Source organism: Macrotis lagotis, chromosome X (assembly GCF_037893015.1).
Source record: "Macrotis lagotis isolate mMagLag1 chromosome X, bilby.v1.9.chrom.fasta, whole genome shotgun sequence".
NCBI lineage: Eukaryota > Metazoa > Chordata > Mammalia > Peramelemorphia > Peramelidae > Macrotis > Macrotis lagotis.
The window spans coordinates 139,545,181-139,567,521 of NC_133666.1; the positions used below are offsets into that span (position 1 = coordinate 139,545,181).

The 22,341-nt window shown below is 36.0% G+C and overlaps 1 long non-coding RNA gene across 1 annotated transcript; it reads right to left on the reverse strand.

Moving 5' to 3' along the window:
• Positions 1-1,642: 1,642 nt before the first annotated feature.
• On the reverse strand, positions 1,643-21,960 carry LOC141499982 (uncharacterized). Its single transcript, XR_012471813.1, has 3 exons — positions 19,446-21,960; positions 18,346-18,430; positions 1,643-2,012 (listed from the first exon to the last, which is right to left on the reverse strand). It is a non-coding gene; the product is annotated as an uncharacterized LOC141499982 (long non-coding RNA).
• Between the last annotated feature and the right edge of the window lie 381 nt (positions 21,961-22,341).

Below are 22,341 nucleotides of genomic sequence, written 5' to 3' on the forward strand. Positions count from 1 at the left end.
TAATAGCCCACATGATTAGAAATCCACAAATATATGAATTTGATTATATAGTGTATGTAAAGAGGGAGCACTGAGGTCCCTTCTTTGGACTAAATTTTTCATGCTTGGGGTTGTGTCTCAATAGAAAAGTACACAGTGCTAGAGTTTTTGAAAGAAATTCTGGGAAAAATACAAAGAGGGGGCAAAGACATTAATGCACTCAAGGTTCAGTTCCCTGTCTAGAACCAGGGAGAGAGGGCCAATTACTTTTCCCTTGCCTGTAAGGTGCCAAAACAACTGGAAAATAGTTTACCATAGCATCATAAATCTTGAGCTCAAAGACACCTTAGAAGGCATCAAATCTAACCCTTTCAGTTTATGGATAAGGAAATGAAGACAGTGAAAGGTGAAGTGAGTTTGTCCAAGATCACAAAGGTCATACTGGAGGTAAGATTTCAACAAAATCTTTTTTTTTGTTGGCTCCAGTTTTAACAATCTTTCCATTAACAACAACAAACAAACAACTAGTATTTATATAACACTTCACTTATAATTACTTGACAAATATTTTCTTATCTGATCTTCACAATAACAGTGAGAGGTGAGTGCTATTTGTTATTTCTACTTCCTTCAGGTTCCTTCTCAGCAAAATGGAGAGAACCTTACTTCCCAAGGTTATTCTGAGGATCCAGTGAGATCTTAAGGCAGTACACAATTTCTGGTACATAGTAAGCTCTCTATAAATGCTTTTTATTATTATTTTACAGAAGAGGAAACTGAAGCAAATGGAGATCAAATAATTTTCTCAGGGACATTGATAATAAAAGTCTGAAGTCAGGTTTAGATGTATCTTCTTGATTCCAAGAATAGTGTTCTATCCACTATACTACATAGTGGCCACATTTCTTTCCATTTTACCACAGGACCATATTGTCAAACTAATGCAATCAGTCCCGTTTGGGGACCAAATCATGTAGAAGCATCAGTGTGCTCCAAAGCCTTTTATCAGTTGCCTAAATCACTGCCATGAGTGATTGATCTAATCCATTTTTCTCAATCTGATGAAAGACTCACAGACTTATGAAGAAAGAATGAGAACTTGATGTCCTTTTCTATATCATGGAAATGTCACAAGAAAGGAAGTCATATGGCAGAATCTTAGGGAAACTGCAGTATCCCCAGAACTCCCAAGTCTTGACTTAGGGCTTAGATTCAATATGATTTATTCTTTTTTACCTAACTCCATCTTTTTAGACTCTCATGTAACAAATCTGAGGCAGCTAGAAGGTGTAGTGGATAGAACCCTGGATAAGGTAATAAGGAAGATTAATCTTCATGAGTTCAAATCTGGCCTCAGACACTTACTAGTTATGTGATCCAGCAAGTCATTTAACCCTGTTTGACTCAGTTTCCTCATCTGTAAAATAAGCTGGAGAAGAAAATGACAGATCACTCCAACATTCCTGTCAGGTGAACCCCCAAATGGAACCTCAAAGAGGCAGATGTGACTGAAGACAACAGCCTAATAAATCACTTAGACTTGTCATGCCATAACCCAAACCAAACCAATTAGGTAAACTAAAAAGCCCAAAGGAATATCACACAGTGACAGACACAGGTGGTACAAGCTACTGTAGACATAAGCTTCTCTTGAGGCCATGGATCTTCTCTAGCCCAGAAGATTTGGGAGGCTTAGTATAGTAGGAAAATTCATCGCCCTGAAGCCAGAAACCCTGAATTCTAATTGTCTTTTATATTGACTATTGTGTGATTATGATCAAGTAACAACCTCTCTGGACTTCATTCTCCTCATCTGTAAATTGAGGGGGTTGAATTATATCATTTCCAAGGCCTATTTCAGGTCCAAAATCTATGATTCTCTAAGAAAATTTAAAATGGAGTTTTTCTCCCTTTCTCTTCTTAGCCCCGAACGCCTATTCTTTCTTCCTTATAGTTCCATCCATTAATCTTCCACTATCACCATCACTAGAAACTTCTCCAGGTAACATGTAGAGAGGTCATTCACTTAGGATCTGTGAATGAAAAACAGGGAAGAAAAGAGGTTAATAGAGCACTAATGTGATTTTTTTCTCTTCTCCAGAGATTTATTTAGAAGGTATGAATAAGAACCTGAGAAATAAAGAAATGGATAAGGAAAGGCATTAAGGGGTTTCACATTATTTTTTATTGATATTTTATTTTTCCAAATTCATATTATGAAATTTTTTTCAACATTCATCTATATGCATATGTATATTTTTAAGTTACAAAATTTCCTTCCCCACTCCCTTCCCATTCCCCCCCCCCCTCCCCTCAGCAGTGGACAGCCAGGTTAACATTGTACATACATATTTTTTTATAAGCATGTTTACAGATTAGTCATTTTTCAGTATGAGGAATTAAGAGTAAGGCAAAGCGATATAGAAGAGATAATTTTTATAAAGTGCTCATCAGATTCTAAAAGGGTTTTTTTGTTTTACTTTGTTTTTCTTCCTCTAAATGGGGATAACATTGTCCATAGCCAGTCTAATATGGTTGTCCTAGTTCTCTGAACTGCTGAGATGAGTAGCATCTATCAAGATTGATCATCTCATGTTCTCTTGGTTCTGCTCCCTTCGCTCAGCATCAGTTCCTGTAATTCATTCCATGCTTCTCTAGAGTCTGACTATTTATAGTTTCTTATAGAACCTCAATTTCTAATTCTTTGCCACTACAAAAGAGCTGCTATGAATAATTTTTGAACATGTGGGAATTTTCCCATTTTTTATCCTTTCTTCTGGATATAGGCCTAGAATTGGAATTGCTGGGGCAAAGGGTATGAACATTTTTGTTGCTCTTTGGACATAGTTCCATAATGCTCTCCAGAATGGTTGAAACCCTTCACAACTCTACTAGCAATGAATCAATGTCCTAATCTTTCTACAACCTCTCCAACATTATTTTTCCCTTTTTCTCATCTTAGCTAATCTGATAGGTGTGATTTGATACCTCATAGTTGTTTTAATTTGCATTTCTAGGTGTTGCACATTAAAGAAAGAAGGAAAATCCCTAAATCCCAAAAACCAAAATTTCAGAATGAAAATTCAATGGAGAAAGAGTATCAGGAACCTAGGTGGGAAGGTTAAATGTCCTTTCACATTTTCTCTCTGCTAACCTATTCTCTAGTGGCTAGGTGTTATAGCAGATAAGTACTTGTTCTGAATTAAGGGAGTATCATCTTCCTGAGTTCAAATCTGGTCTCAGACATTTATTAGCTGTATGACCATGGGCAAATAAGTTAAATTTGTTTGCATCAGTTCTTCCTCTCTAAATTGATTTGGGAAGCAAACAATTCAGTATCTTTGCCAAGAAAACCCCGAATGGGGTCATATTACTGAAATGACAATGAGTAGCCTATTCTTACCTCATCAGGTACCCCAGAAAACTGTAAATTGAAATATATAATCATTCTTGTCCTTCAACATGTTGCCCCTCCAACATGAACTTTTCCGTCCTTCAGAGCTACATTTTTATGGTTGCTAAGAATTGAAAATAAAGTGGGTATTCATCTTTTGGATTCCATCCAATGAGTTCCAAATAGCCTATGTTAATGTTAAGGAATATCACTGTGTTGCAAGAACTGACAATATGAGGAATTTAGGGAAACAGTGGGGAAAACTTGTATGAATACATTATGAAGTAAACAAAATCAAGAGATTAATATTCCTAATGACTACAAAATTGTAAATAGCAATAACAATAAAATAAAACTTTATGCTGAATAATTATGATGATCAGTCTTGAGGTCAGAGATGAGATAGACAATTGTACTTCCCTTTTTGCACTGAGAAGTGAGTAACTATGAGTGTAGAATGTTGTATTTGCTGACAGGTGTAGATGACTTTGCTTAATTGTTTTTTTTCTTTTAAAAAAAAGAGGAAGGTTGGGAATAAAGGTCAGTATGTTGAAATTATCAATAAAAAGAAAAAAGGCATCAGTTAAACTTAAACCAAAAAAATTATAGTGGGCTTTTGGAGGTGGATTCTGTGTGCAGAGCCTCAGTACATGAACTTCTGGGAACTATGGTCCAGACAGACAGCATTATTTCTTCCTATTCTGGAACAGATGGAGAGTAATGGGAGTTTTTAATGGTATAAGGGTGCAGAAATGTGAGCTAAGAGTTTGGAATGATAGATTTTCTAGTTGAGAAAAAGGTGCTGAGAGCCTATAATTTGAAGACAGTTGAACAATCAAGAGCCTGAAGAAGCAATAGAAACTGCATAAGGGGACTAGAGAGGTGACTTGGATCCATAGACCATTGTCTCTACCTGCCAGCATTCTTATGGCTAAACTATTCCTCTCTGATGTGTTTTAACTTTTCTCCTTTTTTCCTCTGACTAAACTCACAGTGATTTACTCCAAAATTCATCTCTAATTTCAAGTTACCATTGTATTTTATGTTTAAATAATTTGAATTTACCAATTAGATAAAAATTTAGTCCATCATAACTGCTTTTGATTTTTGAGCATCTTTATTTGTGAAACAGCAAACCACAAAAGAGAGAAAACTCCAGGTAATGGTTTAAAGGTCCTGGGTTCAAGCCTCAGTTTGAAATATACTTTCCTTTGGCTTGATATGAATGAAAGGAAAATTTTGCTTAGTTAATATTGGATAAACTTCCCAATTTGGAGTAAAGCTGTGTCAAAACTTGATGTGCCCATGCTATCAATATTGGCTAGGGTCAGAAATGGTGTTGGGGAACTTCAGCCAGGAGCTAGCCATGCTTTCAGGAGTACAGGATTATTTATTAAAAGGCTATTGGACCATTGCTCTTCTTGGGCAGAGTCGGTTAGGCTCCCTCATCCCACTATTAAGTCAGCTTTATTGACCAATGTGACTGGTCTACTATGGCTGACAGCTGGAAAAACCATGAGTATTTTAAATACAATTTTTAGAAGAATATAGTTACGTGTGATAGCAAACAGTGCCTTGGGATCCATAAGCTTTCTATATGAAACATGCCTATAGGATATAACTAGTGGGTATGACTATGAAACTTAAATGCTCTTTTACATTAAGAAAGGAATAATTTTGCTAAAGTGTGGGGAGGGTGGTGGAGGGGGGAAGGCATTTAGATTTCACAGAGATTTCATATGTGACCTACTTTCCCCCTCTTATCAGGTTAAAATAACATATACTGTCATTGCTGATTGAGTAGGGGGAAGTTGGGCCGTCTTTACTTTGCCCCCAGTGAAAGGCAGAATAAGGCATTGACTAAATTAAAGTCATATACTATAACCCCAATTTAGGAAAGAGTTGGGAGAGAATAGGGTTAGATGAGAGGGAGTTATCTATTCATCTGTGATACTGACCTCTTCCAACCCCAAGCTGGCACACTTGGTTACACAATTGTCACTGATTTGTTTGGCCTTGTTTGGATTTTTATTATTGCTTTCATTTTCTGTAAATAGTCCTGGTGATAGGGAATTGGGATCACTTGTTCCAATCTCCTTAGAATTAGACCAGTGTATTATCCTATTTTCCATCCTCAGCAAACACTTCTTACTAACAAGAAAGGGCCAGCTCCTTTTAACTCTGGTTTGAAAGCAATATTTTGATGGGCAAAACTTCATCCTTTAGGGTCTCTGTTTACCACATTCACCATGTATCACATGTGCCCATCTCTGTTGAGTGTGTGCTTGACTTTTCAGAAGTATGCTCTGAGACCAGCATTTCACTATCCATTGCACAGTTACAGACAAGGTGGGGTGAAAAAGTGACAGTGTGTAGTTTTGAATAAATATTTGAGAAGAAGGCTTGGAGAAATCCTACACTGCAGTAGTAATTGTAAGTGATCCTGCTACATGTAGCATGTTATTTCAAATAAGAAATCCTTATGCACCCAAATGATAAGTTAGGAGATGTGAATTCTCTCCCTTTTCAACCTACATGTATTTTTTAACTTGTCTGCAATCCTACAAATTTAACATTGTTCTGGGAAACAGATCTCATTTTTCCATAACTCCCAATATAGTACTCTGCCTACTGTTGATTTGATAACTAATAAATGCTGATAAAATGAATAAATGAATCTTCTAATGCAAAATATCTTTAAAATAAACCCTCAAGTCTCCCAGACAAAATAGGAAAAGGGTCTGAAGAATAATTTCTCTTTCCTCTCAACTTTCAAAAAATATATTCCTTCTGCTGATTTCATCTCAATACTCTAAATTTCGCAATTTAGAAAAGTTATTGTATTTAAGAAAATCTTCTGCAAATAATAGTTTATATGTGGTGTTTCACAAAGTGCTTTTCCCCAAAACAGTTCATTAGATTTAAGAAAAATTTTATCTAAAAGCATTAGAGTCATCAGAATGTGCTTGGAATTGGAATGAGAATGATCTGGTTCAAATCCAGCCTCAGATTTTTTGAACCTGGACACTTCTCTTAATCACTCTGTGCCTCAGTTTTCTTATCTGTAAAATGAATTTGAACTTGATGACCTCCAAAATTCCAGGCAGTTTTAATTCTACAATATTATGATTAATATATTTGGCCACTGACCATCACTGGTCCCTGATTCTCTATTATCACACTGCTGGCTGAAATGGTTCTTGATTTTGGCTTCTCAGATAACCAAGGTTCCAACCCAGGAATGACCACTTCTTCAGAAAGTTGCAGGAAAGGAATAACCTGTAACAGCATTAAGAGTTCTGTACTAAGCATCAGGGGAGCCCTGTTCTAGGTCACTACTGTTCATTGACAACTTTGTGCAAGTCCTTTACTTTTCTTCATTACCATAATATCAATTGCAAAATTAATGAATAATCATTAATTAACCAATACTCAGTGATGATGATGATGATGATGATGATGATGATGTCTCTCCTTCATTCTCAAAGAAGACCATGACATCAAGGAGACAAGCATATGAATTGGATTTAAGTAAGGGGGTGCTGTGTTTAAACACCAGTCTCACTTTCTACTCTAAAGACATCTGGGTCCAATGACAAGATATGAATCAGGATGATTGGAGATGGCTGTGGATGTGAGGAAATCAGGTCTAAGTGACTTGTCCAAAGTCACAGAGCTAGAAAGTGGCAAGCATCTGAGTCTGGATTGAAACTCCTATCCTTCTGACTCCAAGGACAGTGTTATATCTTCTGCACCATCTAGTTGCCCCTTAAGCAATCAATAACCATTCATGAATTAGATGATTTCCTTTTCAAAGAAAATGGTTGCTTCAAGTAATAGGCATTTTCTAAATGCCTACTATGTACAGGTACTGTGCTAAATACTGGAGATATAAAAAGAAGCAAAAATAGTACCTGCCCTCAAGGGGTTCACAATCTAATGAAGGAGATAATAAGCATAGATATATCACCTCCTGAGAAAGAATTTATGGCCTCTGAATATATATTGAAACATACTATTTTTCACTTTCTTTCCTTCTTTCTTTTTTTTTTGGTTTGAGTTTTCTTCCATAAAACCATGAATATAGAAACATTTTTACATAATTGCACCTGTGTAATTTGTATTACACTGCTTATCATCTAAGGGCAGGGGAAGGGGAGGAAGAAGAGATATAATTTGGAATTCCAAGCTTAAAAAAACTGAATGTTAAAAAATTGTTTTTGTATGTATTTAGAAGGGGAAATAAAATATTGTTTAAAAGAAAAATCATTCAAATATATAAAAATAACATATCTAAGATAACTAGGAAATCAGAGAAGAAAAACAATAGAATTGAGAGGAGTCAGTGAAGGCTTCTTGTAGAACATAAAATATTAATTGGATCTTGAAGGAAGCCAGGTTGACCAGTAAGTAGGTGAAGCTCAGTAGGGAGCCCAGAGCAGAGAGATGTAAGTATCTTTTTCATATGATGGCAAGGAGCTATGTGTCACTAGATCAAAGAGTACATGGTGGAAAGTAAGATTTAAGAAGACAGGAAAGGAAGAGAGGGATAAGATTATAAAAGTATTTCCTTACCAAGTCTACCCTCTTTCCTCATTGAAATCACAGATTTGGCTTCCCAATCTCTCCAATTTTTTTTGGGGGGGGGGTTCATATTATCTTTATTTTCCAAATATATCCCTTCTTTCTATTCTCCCCAGACAGTCAGCCCTTGCTACAAAGATTTTAAAAGACAGAGAAAAAAAGCAGCTGAGCAAAACCAAAGGACACATCAACAATATGTGACAGATATGGCTCTTCCACAGCAACAATCCCTCACCTCTACAGGAAGAGAAGAAAGTTCATTTTCTCTACTTTCCTCTTCTACTTCCTCCAGGGTCAAATTTTGTCTTGATAGTTATGTTTCTCCCTAGCTAGATGATTTCTAAAGTAATTTCTCAGTTCTAAAATAGATTTTTTTCCTTTTTTCTTAAGGCAATCGAGTTTAAGTAACTTGCCCAGCATTACACAGCTAGTTAATGTTTGAGGCCACTTTTGAACTCAGATCCTCTTTATTCCAGCCAGGTCAGTGCTTTATCCACTGAGTTACCTATCCCTTAAAGTCTGAAATCTTAAAGTCCCTGTTATCTTACTTTCCAAGGAGGACCATTGGCTTTGGAAAAGTGGTGTGGCATTATATGTATGCTTCCCTTTGGGAAAAGGTCACTGTTATATCTACCCATGGTTGCTGATAAGGAAAGAGACAATGAAACGCCCATTGTCTCTGAGCATTTAGCTGCCTGAGTTAAACACTGAGTTAAAACTAATAACTTTCACCTAAAAGAGGGTAGGAGATGGACTATTCAGGAAGAAAGAATCTGCAAAGGATAAAGGGAACTGAGAACAGTAAATTCTGACTATATCTCTTTGTGCTTCTCCATGCCTGCATGGGGAGAGCTGTGAATGGAGTCAGCATTTTGCTTGCCTCCAGGTCCCAGAGGTTTCAAGATTCTACTTCAAGTGCATTTATCGTTCCTGTTTGCTTTGCTCAGTAATGGCATGTTGGTGCCCAAGGTGATTTCTCTTTGGATTTTTTTTCGACAGCTTTACTGAATCATTTTTCCCAGATCACTCATTTTCTGTGTGATTGTGTTCTGTTCCCTACTTGGGTGCCAATTTTAGATGTGGTACTTAAAGTTGCTGTTGCACTCTGGTATAGATTTTCTAAAACTTGCAGAGTGGGCAATTCAGTGCTCAATATATTTAACATCTTAAAACACATACACATAATTGACCTTTTACTTTCTATTAAAATTGGCCACAGATTCTATGCTTGAAATCATCATTAATTTATCACTAATGTGATTTTTTGTTCATTATAATCAATTTAATTTAATAAGAATTTATTGTTGGTTAGATGGCACAGAGTATAGAAAATTGGACTTCAAGGTGGGAAGACTTCAACTCAAATCCAGCCTCAAACACTCACTAATGGTATGACTCTAAGTTTGTCATTTAACCTGCCTGCCTTAGTTTTCTCATCTTTAAAGTGAAAATAATAAGAACATCTGCCTCCCATGACTGTCACACAAAATGATAATGCAGGATATTAAAAAAAGCATAATGCAGTTTTAAGCTTTAGTAGCTTAAAATTGTATTTCTAAAGGCTTAGAAGACCTTAACATATTACATAAATGCTAGATATTATGAGTGAATACCTACTGCAGACTCTTGGTTAGACACTGGAAATAGAAAGACAAAGAAGATAAACACACACTAATCCTTGTTCCAAAAGAACTTATAAGTGATTGAGAGAAATCACAGGTATGAAGATAAGTGGAGAGCAGTGACTATCCTGATCCCACTGCCTGAAGACCAAACAGTTTACATTTCACCTCTCTCCAAAGGTATCTTAAATGGGTTTAGGTCTGCCATTGTCTCAAACTCTCACTAATTGCATTCCTCAATTTTTAGGGGATCCCCTTAAACACTTAACAGTCATTTTAACTTCTTCAAAGGAATTTCTTTTTCAAAGGTACAGCAAAACCAAACTTAATTCCCTTTAATGCCTTAGAGGAATGCTTCACCCCACCTCCCCCCCATTTCTTTTAAAAAAAGGATTAGAGATTTCCAGCTAAGATGGTGGAGGGAAGATAGGCACAGTGTTAAGTGCTCCTGATTCCCCTCACAAATAACATGAAAGAAACCACTTAACAGAAATTTGATCGACAAAACACAGAAAGAGAAGCTAGGAGAAGAACACCTACCAACAAGGTCTCTCTCTCAGGGGACCATGGGTGAACTGAGAGTGGAGATCAGAGAGACAGCACAAGGATGGAAGCTGGGGGAGGCCAGAGGATTGGCATTAGCCACAGGTGCTTTGGTGTGTGTTGGATGTGAGACCCACCTTTAGCTGTGGAGTCTTTGACCCCTGGGAGAGGAGCTATAGGAGGGTAAGTTCCAGCACAGAGAGTTTCAGAGCATACTGGGAAAACTACCAGCTGGGCTGGGACCTGAACTCCATCCTTTCAGTGGAGCCTTCTCCCCAGAACAAACAGTAAACAACCCCCACCCCCTCAGGCTCAGGTGTGGGCAACAGAATTCACTCAACTGAAAGGGAGATTAACTCTCTCCCTCAGGGCCCAGCACATTGTTCAAGAGCAACTCAGCAGGGTGGCTAGGTGGCAGTGGATATAGTACCAGCCCTGGAGTCAGGAGTATCTGAGTTCAAATACTGCCTCAGCCTCAGACACTTAATAATTACCTAGCTGTGTGGCCTTGGGCAAGCCACTTAACCCCATTTGCCTTGAAAAAACCTAAAAAAAAAGATCAACTCAGACCATGCTGCTGAGGAACAGAGATTCAAGAGAAAGCAACCAGCACCCCCTACTGATCAGCCCTTGGAATTACTAAGCCAAGTTAACAAAGCCTCTAGGATCTTCAAAAGCAAATGTCTAAAAGCCAGCCCCTTCCCCCAACACAAGATTGTAAAAAGATGAAGAAAGGCGAAAAGGGGGGCCCATGCAGAAATACTTAGAAGAAATAGATTCTAACCCAGAGAGATCTAGCACTTCTGAGGAGAATGTGAATTGGTCTCCAGGAGTTTAAAAATCAATTGGAAAAGTTGGGAAAAGAAACTCAAGAGAAAATTAACATGTTGCAATAAGAAAAGAAATCCTTGGAAAATATAATTGGACAAATACAAAAAGAGAATAATTCTTTCAAATCCTCAATTGGGCAAATGCAAAAAAAATGATTCTCTCAAAATTACACTTGGACAAATGGAAAAATCCTTCAAAAAATAGAACTGACCAATTGTAAAAGGAGTTGTAAAAGGTAAATGAAGAAAATTCTTCTCTAAAAAAAAGAATGAAATCTGTGGAAATGAATGACTTCACGAGACAACAAGATTCTGTTGAACAAAACCAAAAGATCAAAAAAATAGAAGAAAATGTAAAATACCTCATCAGCAAAAGCACTGATCTTGAGAACAGATCAAGAAGGGACAACCTGAGAATTATAGGTCTTCCTGAAAACATTGAAGAGAAAAAAGTCTGGCTTTAGTGATGGAAAATTGCCCTGATATTATGGAACCAGAAGGCAAAATACTTATTGAAAGAATATATCAATCCCCTCCTGAAAGAAATCCAAAAATGAAAACACAAAGAAATGTTGTGACCAAATTCCAGAACTATCAGATAAAAGAGAAAATCCTGAAAGCAGCCAGAAAGAAACAATTTAAATACCAAGGAGCCATAGTAAGGATTACACAGGACCTGGTTCATCAACATTAAGGGACTGAAGGGCCTGGGATGAGATATTCTGAAGAGCAAGGGAGCTTGCAATGCAGCCAAGAATCCATTATCAAGCAAAGCTGACCCTTCTCTTCCAAGAGAAAAGAAGGACATTTAACGAAGTGGGAGACTTCCAACATTTCCTGATGAAAAGGCCAGAGCTAAATAGAAAATTTGGACATCAAACAGGAGACTTAAGAGACACATGAAAAGGGAAAAATAGAAAGGAGTAAACAAAAAAACCTGCTATCTAATAAAATGAAACTGGCTATATCCCCACTTGGGAGAAAGATTCTCATAGTGCTTGAGAATTTTACCTCTATTAGAGAGAATATACTTAGCCAGAAGTGATGGTCAGTCATGACTGATCCATGAGACTGTTATCCAATAAGATGAAACTGGCTAAATCCCTACCTGGGAGAAAGACTCTAATAACTCTTGAGAATTGTAACTCTATTAGAGAGAATATATTTAGCCAGAAGTGATGGATACTAATAACTTTTCTGTGACTCATATGGAATGATTTAAAAACAATATCTCTTAAAAAGGGGGACAGTAAGGAGACAGGAGGATGGAGGAGATTGAATGGGGTTAATCTCATTACATTAAGAGGTACAAAAGATCTATTGTAATAGAGGGGAAGAAGGTAGGAGGTGAACACCACCTGAATCTTCATCTCATCAGACTTGGCTTAAAGTTAACTTATACATTCAGTTAAGTTAAGAAACTTATCTTACCTTTCAAGTATTAAAAGGTGAAAGGGGGAGGGGGAAAACAGGGATGGGGAGAAAAAGGGAATTAACAGAATGAAGGGAAGGAAGAAGGGGAAAAGGGAAAGGGGAAAGAAAGGGGGGGGTTGATATAGGAGGGAAAACACATTGAAGGTGGTGGGAGTCAGAAACAAAACACTGGGGAATATGGATTAAAAGGGAAAAAAGAGAAAAATACAAACAGAGGGAAGATAGCAGGGAGTGCAATAAAGAGTTAGTAATTATAACTTTGAATGTGAATGGGATGAACTCTCCTTTAAAACATAAGCGAATAGCAGAGTGGATTAAAAACCAGAATCCTCCCATATCCTACTTACAAGAAACTCATTTGAAGCAGAGATATACATAGAGAGCAAAAGTAAAAGGTTGGAGCAAAATATATTTTGCTTCAGCTGAAGTGAAAAAAGCAAGGGTAGCAATCCTTGTCTCAGACAAAGCAGCAGCAAAAATAGATAGGATTAAAAGAGATAAGGAAGGAAACAACATTCTCCTAAAAGGTACCATAGACAATAAAGTAATTTCAATACTAAATATGTATGCACCCAATGGCATAACATCCAAATTCTTAGAAAAGAAGTTGAAAGAGCTACAGGAAGGCATAGTCAGCAAAGCTCTACTAATAGGAGACCTCAACCTCCTGCTCTCAGATTTAGATAAATCTAATCATAAAATAAACAAGAAGGAGGTGAAAGAGGTCAATAGATTGTTAGAAAAGCTTGATATGATAGACTTATGGAGGAAATTGAATGGGGATAGAAAGGAATATAATTTTTTTCTACAATATATGGCACTCATACAAAAATTGACTATGTACTAGGGCATAAAAACCTAATGATCAATTGCAGAAAGGAAGAAATAATGAACACTTCTTTCTCATAACATAATGCAATAAAAATCATATGCAATGTAGGACTAGGGAGCTACAGACCCAAGACTAATTGGAAACTAAATAACCTCATTTTAAAGAATGAGTGGATCAAGTAACAATTTATAGAAAGAATTATTTCATCCTAGATAATGACAATAATGAAACAACATACCAAAACCAATCAAGGTGGCTTTCAGGGAGTATATTATATCTTTAGATTCTTATATGAATAAATTAGAGAAAGAGGAAATCAATGAACTAAATAAGCAACTAAAAAAATTAGAGAAAGACCAAATTAAAAACCCTCAATTAAATACCAAATTAGAAATTCTAAAAATTAAAGGAGAAATTAATAAAATTGAAAGCAAGAAAACTATTGAACTAAGAAATAGAACCAATAAAATTGATAAACCTCTGGTGAATTTCATTAAAAAAGGAAAGAAAAAAACCAAATTGCTAGTATCATAACTGAAAAAGGTGAACTCCCAAACAATGAGGAAGAAATAAAAGTAATAATTTGGAATTATGTTGCCCAACTCTATGCCAGTAAATTTGACAATCTAAGTGAAAAGGACAAATATTTACAAAAAATATAAGTTGCCCAGATTAAATGAAGAGGAAATAAAAAACCTAAAAAACCCTATCTCAGAAAAAGAAATTAAACAAGCCATCACTGAACTCTCTAAGAAAAAATCTCCAGGGCCAGATGGGTTCACAAGTGAATTCTATCAAACACTGAAGAAACAATTATTTCCAATTCTATATAAACTCTTTGCAAAAATAGGTGAAGATGGAACTATGCCTAACTCTTTCTATGACACCAATATGGTGCTGATACCTAAACCTGGAAGAGTCAAAACAGAGAAAGAATATTAGAGACTTATCTCCCTTATGAATATAGATGTAAAAATCTTAAATAAAATCTTAGCAAAATGTTTACAGGAAGTTATCACTAGGATAATACATTATGATCAAGTAAGGTTTATCCCAGGATTGCAGGGTTGGTTCAATATTAGGAAAACTGTTAGTATAATTAATTATATCAATAACAAACCTATTAGAAATTATATGATTATATCAATAGATGCTGAAAAAGCTTTTGACAAAATACAGCACCCATTCCTACTAAAAACACTAGAGAGTCTAGGAACAAATGGATTATTCCTTAGAATACGAAGCAGTATCTATCTGAAACTATCAACAAGTATTATATGCAATGGGGATAGACTAGCTAAGATTGGGGATAAAACAAGGATGCCCATTATCACCACTACTATTCAATATTTTATTAGAAATGTTAGCCTCAGCAATAAGAGAAGAAAAAGAAATTGAAGGAATTAGAATTAGGAAGGAAGAGACAAACTCTCACTCTGCAGATGACATGATGGTATACCTAGAGAATCACAAAAAATCATCTAAAAAACTACTAGAAGTAATTAGCAACTTTAGCAAAGTCTCGGGATATAAAATAAACCCTCATAAATCCTCAATATTTCTATATATGACTAGCAAGTTACAGCAGAAAGGACTAGAAAGAGAAATCCCATTCAAAGTAAACTCAGACAATAAAAAATACCTGGAAGTCTACCTGCCAGGGAAGACTCAGAAACTTTTTGAACAATTACAAGACGTTTCTCACACAAATAAAATCAGATTTAAATAGCTGGGCAAACATCAACTGCTCATTGATAGGTTGGGCTAATATAATAAAAATGACAATCCTACCAAATTTATACTACTTGTTTAGTGCCCTACCAATCAAAATTCCAAAAAATTACATTAATGAGTTAGAAAAAATTGTAAGTAAATTCATATGGAGAAATAAAAAGTCAAGAATTTACAGGGATTCAATGAAAAAAAGTGCAAAAGAAGGTGGCTTAGCCTTACCAGATCTAAAATTATATTATAAAGCATCAGTCATCAAAACTGTCTGGTATTGGCTAAGAAATAGAGTGGTGGTGGAATAGACTAGGTGCAAATAGTGGCATTGATTATAGTAATCTACTGTTTGATTAACCCAAAGAGTCCAGCTATTGGTATAAAAATTCTCTCTTCAATAAAAACTGTTGGGAAAATTAGAAGTTAGTATGGAAGAAGCCTGGATTAGACTAAGACCTCACAGTCCATAGCAAGATAAGATCAAAATGGATATAGGATTTAGACATAAAAAATAATATTATAAGCAAACTAGAAGATCAAGGAGTAGTATACCTTTAAGATCTATGGAAACGGAAGCAATTTATGAGCAAGGAAGAGATGGAGAACATTATTAAATACAAACTAGATAATTTTGATTACATTAAATTAAAAAGCTTTTGCACAGTCAAACCCACTGTAACCAAGATCAAAAGAAATATAGTAAATTGGGAAGCAATTTTTACAGCTAGTGTTTCTGACAAAGGACTCATTTCTAAAATATACAGAACTCTGATTCAAAGTTTCTTTTTTTTAGGTTTTTTTGCAAGTCAATGGGGTTAAGTGGCTTGCTCAAGGCCACACAGCTAGGTAATTATTATATGTCTGAGGCTGGATTTAAACTCAGGTACTCCTGACTCCAGGGTTGGTGCTCTATCTACTGTGCAACCTAGCTGCCCTCAAATTTAAAAGAAAAAGCCATTCCCCAATTGACAAATGGTCAAAAGATGTGCTAAGGCAATTTATAGCTGAGGAAATCAAAGTGAAAAATTGCACTAAATCATTACTTATTAGAGAAATGCAAATTAAAGCATCTCTGAGGTACCACCTCACACCTTTCAGTCTGGCCAATAGGACCAGAAAGGACAATGATCAATGTTAGGAAGGGATGTGGGAAATCTGGGACATTAATACATTGTTGATGGCTCTGTGAACTCATCCAACCTTTCTGGGGAGCAATTTGGAATTATCACTAAAGGGCAACAAGAATGTGCATACCTTTTGATCCAGCAATACCACTAGTGTGTCTATACCCTGAAGAGGTTATCAAAAAGGGTAAAAACATCACTTGTACAAAAATGTTCACAGCAGCCCTATTTTTGGTGGCAATGAATTGGAAATTAAGTGAATGTCCTTCAATTGGGGAATGGCTTAACAAACTGTGATATATATATATATATATATATATATATATATATATATATATATATATATACATATGTGTATATATATGTATATATACATATATATATATATGTATGTATGTATGTATTCTATTAGAAACCAGGAGGTATGGGAATTCAGGGAAGCATGGAAGGATTTGTATGAACTGATGCTGAGCAAGGTGAGTAGAACCAGAAAAACATTGTATAACCTAACAGCAAAATGGGGTGATTATCAACCTTGATGGACTTGCTCATTCCATCAGTGCTACAATTAGGGACAATTTTGGGCTATGTGCAATGGAGAATACCATCTGCATCCAGAGAAAGGACTGTGAAGTTTGAACAAAGACCAATGACTATTACCTTCAGTTTAGAAAAAAAAGTTATCTCATTATGTAATTTTGTTATCTCTTATACTTTATGTTTCTTCCTTAAGGATATGAGTTCTCTCTCATCACATTTAACTTAGATCAATGTATACCATGGAAACAACATAAAGACTAACAGACTGCCTTTAGTGGGGGGTGGGGGGAAGCAAGAATAGGGGAAAAACTTCTGAAACAAAGTAAATAAACTCTTTCTAAAAAAGAAATAATGGATAGAAGTTGTAAAAAGAAAAAAAATAAGTTTGATGTAAGGGAACAATTCTTAACAATTATAATTATTCAAGAATGGTTTGTAATATGTGGGAAATAATGAATTTTTCCTCATTTGACATCCTTTTTTTTCAGAGGTTTTTTGACAACTTCTTGAATATAGTACAAGGTAGAATCTTTTCAGGTATGAGATGGATTAGTTAGTCTACTGATATGCCTCAGGACTTTAACATTGTGTACTGAATTTATCACTACCCATAATTGTTAATTGTATTACCATGTGTATTTTATTTTATTTCATTTTAGTTTTTATAGTTTTTGTTTTTTGCAAGGCAATGGGGTTAAGTGGCTTGCCCAAGGCCACACAGCTAGGTAATTATTAAGTGTCTGAGTGTGGATATGAACTCAGGTACTCCTGACTCCAGGGCTGGTGCTTTATCCACTGAGCCACCTTACCACCCCTTACCATGTGTATTTTAGACACACACTAATTCTATAGTGCAATTCTTTATAAAGACAATTAATTTCCTGAAGTTTCTGGCCTTTTCCTATCATAGAATATGAGAGTTGGACAGACATCCTGCATTTATAATTCTTTAGAGAAAACAGAATTGCTTCAGTGGTTATTACCTGTGAGAAAAATAGCTTCAATAAGGATCACTTTAACTTTTAAGGCACTTTATAACCCAATAAATCAAATAAATATTGAAAAAAGGAAGATTGGGTTCTCAAATTAACTCAATTCTTTTTTTGAATTTTTTTTTAGGTTTTTGCAAGGCAAATGGGGTTAAGTGGCTTGCCCAAGGCCACACAGCTAGGTAATTTTTAAGTGTCTGAGACCGGATTTGAACCCAGGTACTCCTGACTCCAAGGCTGGTGCTTTATCCACTACGCCACCTAGCCTCCCTAACTCAATTCTTAAAGTACCAAATTCAACTTCAAAGCCCCCCCCCCCCCCCCCACTGTGGTCCATTTTGAGAACTTTAGCATCTTGAACAGAAAATGATGATGAACAGAACAGAAAAAAACAAACAAACACAAGTCTGTTTCTTGGGGCAACGGGGTCTAAGAGAGGTGGAGGAGAAAGCATCTCTCTCCTCACCCATGTGGTATCTAAACTTCAGAGAAACAAGGCCTTCCCTTTATTATTTGCCTCCAGAAAGAGTGAGACTTTCTCCACCTGTGGTATAGAAGTTATAGTGCAGGATGCAGAGTAATAGAGTAATAGAGACTCAAGTTCAAATCCTGCCATATTTGGTGACTGTGTGATAATGAACAAATGCCCATTTCCTTGTGTATAAGACAACAGAAACTTAATGCATTTGCCTCACAATTATTTTGAGAATCAAATGAGATAATTTATTCAATAAATGTTTATTAAGTACCAATTTTGTGCTAGTTTGTTGTTGCTTTTTTTTTGTTCTTCATTCTCAAAGAAGACTAATGACATCAGGAGCTTAATGTCTTGACCTGCAAGTGAATTAGATTTAAGTGAGCCAGAGCTGTCAAAAGTCATCAACCTCACAATGAGCCAGGCACTATGCTAAACACTGAAGACAAAAAGAGTCAAAAGATAGCCCCTGACCTTGAGAAGCTTACAATCTAATAATGTAATGATTAATAAGTTATTATTATGGAACACATATACATATAAAGTGCTATATATAGTAAGCACTTGATAAACCTTTTTTTTTTGCTTGTTGCCTAAATGCTTTTGTTTGCAATTATTATTGAATTAATAAATCCCACTTCTTGACATTAGCTCAGAGGTTCAATTTCTTTTTATATAAAATAAAGATAACAATAGGCCTTAGGACTGTTATGAAATTCAAATGGCATAATGTATGTAAAACACTTTGCTAATGTTAAAGCATCATGCAAATGCCAAGTAATTATTCTGAGACTCAAATAAGATCAAATATTGGAAAGGTCTAGGGCTTTGGGAAGCATATCATACATATGCAAGATAATTAAATGATAAGGAAATATCTTTGATACATTTGTATTATGGTGTCAACTATCATTTTATCTGGTCTTAGGAAATCAAAATTACCATTCAGAATCCTGGCACAATAGCCTGTTACAATCACTGGTTATTAATAGTTACTCTTTGATACTATCAATATAAAGTAACAGAATTTCTTATAATTTTAATTCAAATTTTCCATGAGAACTCTGATTTTGTCAGATAAGACTAGTGATTCTTAAACTCCTTTAAATATTAAAAATTTTTTGAGGACCGCATTCAAAGAGCTTTTTTTAATGTGGGGTACTGCTGCTGATATTTGCCATGTTAAAATTAAGCTCTCTCTGCTGATTCTTGTCCTTCATTATCGAAAAAGACCAAAAAGACATCAGGACGTTTGAGACAAATTACAGTGTGTCTGACTGTGGCTAATCAGACCAATACTAGCATGGGATGCTCTACCACAAGGTGCATACAAATAGTTCATGTGAACCCCTGGGGTGGGTACGCCAAACTTACATATGTCACATTTCCTTTGAGCTACTTCAATTCTTCCTTCATCATAGAGAGCAGCACTCTCACTGATGAAGGCATGCCATGCTAGGCAATCCTGTGCCAGTGTCTCCCATGCTGTACAACAAATTCTAAATTTCTTCAATGTGATCTTCAAGATGTCTCGGTATCTCTTCTTCTGACCCCCTTGTGAGCACTTGCCCCATATGAGTTCTCCATAAAATAGCTTTATTGGGCAAGTGTACATCTGACATTCTAATAATGTGTCCAGCCCATTGTATTTGCACTCTCTGTAGTAATGTTGGAATGCTAGACATTTAAGCTCAAGAAAGGGCCTCAGTGTCTGGTATCTGCTTCTGTCAGGTGATCTTCAGAATCTTCCTAAGACAAATGAAATAATGAAAATAGTTTCGACCTCATTTTGAAAGGACCCTCCAAGCAGTCTCAGAGCATACCTTGACAGATGCAAATCCAAGGAAATGGACTAGACCTCCTAAGAAACATATATGGTATAGGTATTTGACTACAAATCAACATTTTCTAGGAGCTTCCTATTGCAATTCTAAATATTTTCATTTTCCTTCCTTTCATTTTGAAATGTTTCATTACTTTTCTGTAACAAATATATCCACTCTTGTAGGATCATAGATAACATAGCTGGAAGAGACCTTAGTAGTCAACAAATTCAACTCTCTTTTGCAGCTGGGGAAAGTGAGACATAGAGAAGTTGTATGACTTTCCCAGGGTCATACAGCTAGTAAGTATCTGAGATAGGATATTGAGTTAGATCTTCTTCAAGATTGTAGCTATAGCCACTGTACCCCCCTTACTGGCCCTTAGCAGAATGAATGGTTGATTCAAGAAGAAAGATCTGGGTTCAATCTCTGTCTCTTATGGTCCATCCTCAGTTGCCCAAAATTGGATTAGACTTGTCTCAGCTAAAAACATAAAGGCACTGGATAAAAATAACAACAGTATTACTTTAGAGTGTCTATGGTAATAGGAAATATAATCAAAAACTCATCTTTCTTGGCATGAGGGTTCTGAGGAGACCCCTCTGTGACTTTTTTGTAAAAACAAAACGATTTATTTTTGTTCACATGTGTTGATTTAGAACATTCAGGCATGGAGGTTGGGAAGGATTTTGGGTCTATCAAAAAACTCTGGCAAGAAGCTGTCTTGTAAAATTAGCAGAAGATTCTGAGACCTGCAAAGGGTCATTCTTTGGAGATGAAAATTTCATTAGGAAGGAGGGGGAGTTGAGGGAGTCAGCTCATGCTGCCAGAGAGATCTGTGACTAGAAAACACCAGTCATGTAGGATTCATACTGGTGCAGAAGCACATGCTGTATTTGCATCGTAAACCATGCTGGTTCCTTCTTTTCTGCTAGCTGTGGGAGAAATGCAGTACAGAGAGCTGGGGGAGGAAGGAAGTATTAGAATTTGACAGAAAGAAATGAAAGTGTGAGAGAGGCCAACGATGCCATCTCTCTGATGAGCCGTAAACAAGTAGCAATAGCTACTCAAATTCATGTGTAATACAGTGGAAAGAAAACTCGATTTGAAGTCAGGAGACCTGAATTTAAATCCTTGTTTTGAATCCTCTATTTTCTTACTATCTGTCTGATGTTGAGCAATCAAATAACTTTTCTGGACCTTAGTCTCCACATCTATTAAAAAAAAAAAAGATTCTTAGATTAATTGGCCTCAAATTCCTCCTTGCTCTAAAATCTATGATAAGGTACATTTGTATTCAGAAAGTACTTTTCTGGTAACTGATATATGCAATAGGAAGTGTAAATATAATCATCCCTGTTTTACAGATATGGAAACTGAGACTAAGTAAAATAAAATGATTTGCACATGGATAGAGAGCTTGAAAGTATGAGCTAATATTTGAATTCTTGATCTAATGCTCTTCCTAAAAGCTAGAGTTGTTTTATTTAGAGGTTTTCTGATCAAGAGGTGTCCTGCACTTGGGCTAATATTAGAGACAAAAGAATTTTTTTTGTCTTTCCTACTCCTTTCCCCACATTTAGCAGCAAATGTTTTCCAAATTGACTATTAGGTCATAAAACTCATAAATTTAAAGTTGGAGGAGACCTCAGAGTTCAATTGCCTCATGTTCTCATGAGAAAATCAAGGGACAAAGAAGTAAGTTTGTATAATAATGTCACACAAGCAAAAAAAAAAGCAGCAGAACCAGAATTTGAACCCAGATCTGTTCTTTCCAAATTATTTGCTTTTTCTATTGTATCATACTGCCACACCACTCAGAAGTGAATATATATGACTGATGTTTTAAAGAGGTGTTATTAAAGGACAGTAAAGTGGGTCTCAAGGTCATGGAGAAGTATGCTGAAAAATGAGTACTTTCCTGTCTTATCAGCTTCCATGTTGGTGAAGGTCAGTCAGTTATGGATCTTTACCAGAAGTCCTCTTCAGCAGCTGTACATTTATCAAAGTGTCATTTAAAGTTAAGCTCCTCATGCTGTATGAAAGAGCAAGTCTGACTTCTGGGTCTCACCTTTCCTCTGACCTTAAAGATTTGGGGAGCTTTTATTGAGAACATATGACTGAGTTCATAGACAGTCTTTCTGAGTTCACAATCAACTTGCCATGTGGCTTTAGCATACATTTAACTGCTACCTATAGCAAGCCCTAGACAAAAGGCAGCTATTATCAGTATGGGAGGCCTCTACTGGGCATTTTCTCATAATTAGCTCAAAGATGACCCACATTCAGTAACCTTGGGAGGTAGTCATTGTTTCAAGATAGGCAGCCTGCCCAGAACAAGTGCTAATAATTAGCTTGAGAATGAACTTAGAAGAAGCTACTATTATCTTGGCAGGAGGGCCAATCACCAGAGAACAATGCTTGAGCAATAACATTTCTCAAAAAAA